Below are 6000 nucleotides of genomic sequence, written 5' to 3' on the forward strand. Positions count from 1 at the left end.
ATTAAAATGCAATGGACTGAGCAGGAGGCCATCTTAATTTGGTTGCATGTCACAGCTTATGCATACATAAATAACATTTTGGGACACAGGGTGGGGGAATTGCAGTATTGGGAGCACTGGGAAGCCTTGGAAGGTCTAGGCAGGTTGTAGACTTTTACCAGGAGTTCCCCACAGAAGGGGCTGAAGAAACTATAGGTGACCACAGGTACTGGGCAGCAACTGACCCTCCTGGAGTCTGTCAGTCCTTGGTGGCATTCAAATGAATATGGGTTGATGATGAGGTAGGAGGAGTTAACAATGGGAAGATTTATTTTACCTCTTTTGGAAAGGCCACAGGTCACCCTGTAGCAACAAACGATTAAAAGTTGCCTATACATCATCTGAAGTCTGCTGATGCAGACATGCTGAAATTGATTTAGAAGGAAGAAAAAATATGATGACAGCATGCTCATAAAGTAATATCCCAGAGATGCAGCTTAGATTAGATGCCATCTTTGAGCCTTTTGGGTTCATAAAGATTCAGGATTTTTAATTTATCATTCTACTTACCAAGACTTATTTTCTTTTTTGAATAAGCTCATTAATCTTGCCATCTTGTTTAATATGTTCTAAGTTGATGTGTGATATTCTGAAAGGAGAGGGGAAAAAATGACTTATTCACCAGTCTCCCCTTCAGTGCGGCTTCAGGATGAGTCAGTTTTTAGATTTTTGACCAACAAATCTTAATAATCAGGGTTTTGGTGAAGAGGTTTCCAATTTTTCAAATTTGGGATTTAAAAAAAAAGTGTTGAAAGGAATTGGAGAACCCATCATCCAGTAAAGAGAGATGACCTGGAGTCCTGGGACAAAACCTAAGACTTTGTCCATTTCTCTCTTTCTCTTTCATTCTATTTTTAAGAGGTTTTCCAGTGGACTCAGTAATCCCACTCCTAGGAAAATCCTTTGGATGGATTCTTATTCAAGTGCACAAAAAGACATAAATTTGGATGTTCAATGCAGCAACAACTTTCACAATAGAGAAAAATTAGAATTGTCTTAAATAATGGAATGCTATGCAGCAATGAAAACAAAGGAATTAGAGCTATGTGTATCTCAAAAAAGATAAGAGTTAACTGGAAAACTATAAAACACTGGACCAGGAAGATACTCACCAACTTCAGGATAACGGTTACCACTAGGATGAAGGCAATTATTTGCAATAATTTTTAAACAGCTGAAGGAACTATGAAAACAAAATGACTGTTAAACTTAGATGGTAATGGATATTTATTAAATTATTCTCTAGACTGGGCATGGTAGCACATGCTCATAATCCTAGTGACTTGGGAACTGAGGCTGGAGGATCACATAAGTTCAAGGCAACTTAATGAGACTCTGTCTCAAAATTTTAAAAAATTGTTTTCCAAAACTTTTCTGTCAGCTTAAGAATTCATAGTTGACAAACAAATTATTTAAGCTATTAAAGTTCTACATAAGATGTGTGTTTATAAATTTATTGGGTGGAAATAGTCATTTGTGACAGAAAGGCCTATGTTTTTCATTCTGGGGAACAAACCCCAAAATCACCTTCTGTCATATAAGGTGACACACATAAAATTGGCAGAGAAGATCTGCTGAAGAAATAAACTTCAACTTAAAAAATGTATACAGTTAAAAAATAGTGAGTTAAAAGTGTTTCACTTATTTGAATTTGGTGTCAACATGCCTTATATACAAACAGAGATATGAAAAATTGTGGTATATATGTTCATTAAGAGTTGTAATAGGGCTGGGGTTGTGGCTCAGTGGTAGAGCCCTTGCCTCATACGTGCGAGACCCTGGGTTCGATCCTCAGCACCAAGTAAAAATAAATAAATGAAATAAAGGTATTGTGTCTAAATACAACTAAAAAAAATATAAAAAAAAAAGAGTTGTAATGCAAAAAAAAGAGTACATGTATAATGGCATAATTTGGCGTGAACATACTTTATACAGAGATACGAAAAATTGTGCTGTATGTGTAATAAGGATGGTAATGCATTCCACTGTTGTCGTGTATTTAAAAAATAAATTTAAAAAAGCGTTTCACTTAATGAAGTAGCTTTGCTTTTAAAAAACAAATGGTAGAAGATGATGATTTACTTTTTAATTCTTTCTTAAATTTACTTTAAGAATGACAAAAATAATAAACAATCATTTTAACAAGTCAAGCAATAAAGAGATAGTTTAAAAAGTTGATAATCTTCCGTCTGTCTGTCTGTCTTTCTAATTCCATCCCCAACCCTTTAAATTATCCAAGGTTAACAATTAGGTATTCGGTCTTCTATAATATACTCTATAAATATTTTAAAAATTGTTTTCGCAATTTTTTAAGCCGATTCAATTTTTTTGTGATCAAAATTATTTATTTTTGTTATTGCCAAGTCAATCCATAGTCATTTTAGAAAAATACACAAATTTCAGATGAGCAAAAACAAGATAAAATAAAAACAATGGGCATGAATTTTTTTTTAATTCATAAACTTAATAATACTTAAGTCCCAAATCAAAAATGTAGGACAAACTCTACTTATAGTACACAAGTGGCTGTCTTCATTGACAACAGTCACTTTTCATCAGAGGTGGACAAATTTTGGTGGGTATATCGCTCTGAGGCTCAAAGTAGGGAGCCACCCCGGCTCCCCAGAGTACAGCAGGGTATGGTCAGAGACAGTTCTACTCCCTGTCACCAGGCTGCTGGCCCATCACTCCTCAACCCTCCTGTCACATCTCCATCCTGTCCTTTCTCCTCTGTCCTTCCCTTCTCCACCTCCCTCACCCCACTCCTTCCCCTTCTCCAACTGGCCAAAGAAGTGTCCATGTCACTCACCTCTTGGGTAACTGGAGCCCTTCAGCTGTTTGGGTCCTTGTTTGGAAGGGCATTTCAGCATTGCCCTGGGCCCTCAGGACTGCCAACTTCCCAGAAGGCTTCATCTGTCAAAGTAGGAGGGTGACTTAGAATTCCTTACAAGAACTTTACAACAGCAATTAAAATAATGTATCTTAGTTGCTAGAGAAAAAAAAAAAAAAAAAAAAAAACAGTTTCTCCAGAATAGCCCCAGTCCTCTATTTTCCCTCTATTGCAGTTTGCGTGGGGGGATCCCTGTAAGACATGCAGGAGAAAAGCTACAAGGAAAAGATTCAAAGGTAGCATCCCATCTCTCCAGGAAAAGGAAGGCCCAGAGACAGATACACAGGTGGTAGAAGCAGATTTAGGGAACAGAAGAAGAATCTGGACATTTTATGCAGAAACTATCACTAACTTTCACCTTCAAAGACTTCAGAGACTGGGGGTGGGAGTTGCCTGGGTGAGTGGATGGTCCTTTCTTTTCTCTCTCTTTCTTTCCTCCCTCCATGACTCAACTTCTTTCTTTTATATGTGTACCCAATCTCAAACACACTTCTCCAAAGAACACATTCATTTGAAAATAGATTAGCATTGCTAGTTTTGCCTCAAATCATGTGGATGTGCTTTCCCCGGGGACATTTGCTGGTGTAAAAAATCACAACTCTCAAGAAATGTATATAACCAAGTGTGAACAGTAATGTGAAGCATGGACTTGGGGTGATAGGATATGCCAGTGTGGGTTGATGATGACAAATATACCACTCTGATGCAGGAGGTTGATGGTGGGGGAGGCTATAAGTGGGTGAGGAGGGAAATGGGCTATCTCTGTACTTGCCACTCAGTTTTGCTGTGAACCTAAAATTGTTCTTTAAAAAAAAAAAAAAAAGCACAGTGTATTAAGACTTTTTTTTTCAAGTCAACTCCCAGGAGGCAGAAATCATACCATACTCACTTGTACAACATAGCTGTTAAGCAAAGGCAATCACAAGAAAGATTCAAGGACTTTTAAGACAGTCCCCAGGGTCTAATATCAGCAGACACCTAGTCATCATGTGGGGACAAGGAGCCTTGGATGGGGTCCGTAGTCCCTTGCCTGCTGCCAAGATCTTTGGCATTATCATTTTACACAGAGAGATGCAAGAATGTCTTCATAATCCAAAACTTGGGCTCCTCCTCCTTGATCCCCACGGGGTAAGAAATCTGAGGACAGAGTGAGCTTGCCAGGCTTGTCCTCCCGACATTGCAAATTTGGCTGAGAGATGGGGTCAAAGCTGCAAATCCCACCAGGACTGTTCTCAGAAACTAAGTGATAGGGTCACCTAACCTCAACTGCTCTACCTGACCCCGGGTTTCTCTACCAGTGCTGACCAGGGAAACGTTATTATTCTTACATAAAAAGTAGGTTCTAGCAGGGCATGGTGGCGCAGGCCTATAATCCCAGCAACTGAGGGGAGGCTGAGGCAGGAGGATTATGAATTCAAAGCCAGTGTCAGCAATTTAGCGAGACCCTGTATCAGAATAAAAAAATAAAAATGAGAGGTGATGTGGCTCAGTGGTTAAGCACCCCTGGGTATAATCCCTGGAACCAAAAAAAAAAAAAAAAGTAGGTTCCATTTTTATCTCTGTTTTACAGATAATGAACCTGAGGTTTAGAGAGAGTAAATAATTTGCTACAACCCCAAGTATAATACATTAAGTTTTTGAGGGCTCAGAAAAACACTCCAGTATGGCATACACCAAAGCCCACATTTTTCCTTCGGCATCTTGCTTTTGGGTCTCAGTATAATACCTGCATTAGGGTAACAGTAGTGCTTTGGGTTTTAGAAGGGGTTATATTTGATTTATAGCATTCACAACTGGACTAATTGAAGAGCCTTTTTCTTAATACTTATTTTTTAGTTTTAGATGGACACAATATCTTTTATTTTTATGTGGTGCTAAGGATCGAACCCAGTGCTTCGCGCATGCCAGGCGAGCGCACTACCACTTGAGCCACATCCCCAGCCCTTGAAGGGCCTTTTCTTCCACCTCTATCACCTTTTCCAGATTCTTCTGCACTTATTCTCCTTGTCTTCTCCTATACGATGGCCATCCTGAACCACTGGCTTCCCCCCCCCCACACACCCTAAGCTTTTCCAGAGACCTCTGTACCCGCCTCTGTACAGGTCCTATCTTCCACCTGCTGGAAATGTTCCTCCTTAATTTTTTTCTGGACAAATTCCTCTTTGAAAAATCAATTGCAATCCTGTCCCCTCCTCACAGAAGGCTTTCCTAGCTATGTAAGAATTACTTTTCCTAAGGTCCTGCCACACTGGGTGAGAGTCTCACATCTAGCCCCTTCCATATTGCTGTTTATTATTTTGTTCATAATTCTCTTTCCAACTGGACTCTGGGGAGGCAACCATTGTTTACTTTTGCCCTGTTCTACCTTCATAGTAAGTATCAGCACCATTGTAGTAGACACTTATTGAGTGATCAAATATTTGTTGTATGAGTAAATGCATACAATGGGGTTAAATTGAAACAGACAACTAGGACTTGGAAGATGGATGGTGAAGTGGGATTTAGTTTACACTGTAGACTCTACAGCTCACAATTTTTGGCTGGAGGTCACACCACCCAAATCACAAAGGAAGAAAAGGTCAGAGCTAAGTCAGAATGAGTGTCAGCCACTGGGCAAACCCTCAGCCTTAGGCTGTAATTTCCTAACTGTGAATTATTATTATTATATTTTTTATGAAAAGTGCTCTAGGATGGGAGGCATATTCTGAAAACCAGATCTGATAATACGTAAAAGTCTAATGGGAAGATTCCGTAAAATTCAAGACTAGTTATTCTTTTCTTCCTGGGACCACTTGATAGAGAGGGAAATAAACAGATACCAACTAGAAACAAGGTTTATTCTAATCACTTGGCAAATGATAATTCTTCTGGATGTACCTCCATGCTGTCAAAAGAGCCTTTCCACTTATCCCAAACCAGCTCCTATGGTGACCAGAGAAGATTCAGAATGTGTTTATAGCAAGGTTCATTGATTTCCTGTCCTATCAACCACCTGGTCTATGGTTTTTTTTTTTTTTAATATTTATTTTTTAGTTTTCGGTGGACACAACATCTTTGTTTGTTGTGGTGCT

General features: G+C 39.0%; 1 long non-coding RNA gene across 3 annotated transcripts in view; it reads right to left on the reverse strand.

The window, feature by feature from the left end:
- The window catches only part of LOC144255908 (uncharacterized), an 18697-nt gene extending 14814 nt beyond the window's left edge, over positions 1 to 3883 (reverse strand). Inside the window, exons 1-4 of one of the 3 annotated variants that reach the window (XR_013343983.1) lie at positions 3288 to 3554; positions 2849 to 2952; positions 1152 to 1222; positions 550 to 628 (exon numbers count right to left, since the gene is read on the reverse strand). This is a non-coding gene — a long non-coding RNA (uncharacterized LOC144255908). Of the gene's footprint in view, positions 1 to 549; positions 629 to 1151; positions 1223 to 2848; positions 2953 to 3287; positions 3555 to 3818 lie in introns of those variants that run through there. The other 2 variants (XR_013343984.1, XR_013343986.1) reach the window with 2 other exon arrangements.
- Between the last annotated feature and the right edge of the window lie 2117 nt (positions 3884 to 6000).

The sequence above is a fragment of the Urocitellus parryii genome, chromosome 7 (assembly GCF_045843805.1).
Source record: "Urocitellus parryii isolate mUroPar1 chromosome 7, mUroPar1.hap1, whole genome shotgun sequence".
NCBI lineage: Eukaryota > Metazoa > Chordata > Mammalia > Rodentia > Sciuridae > Urocitellus > Urocitellus parryii.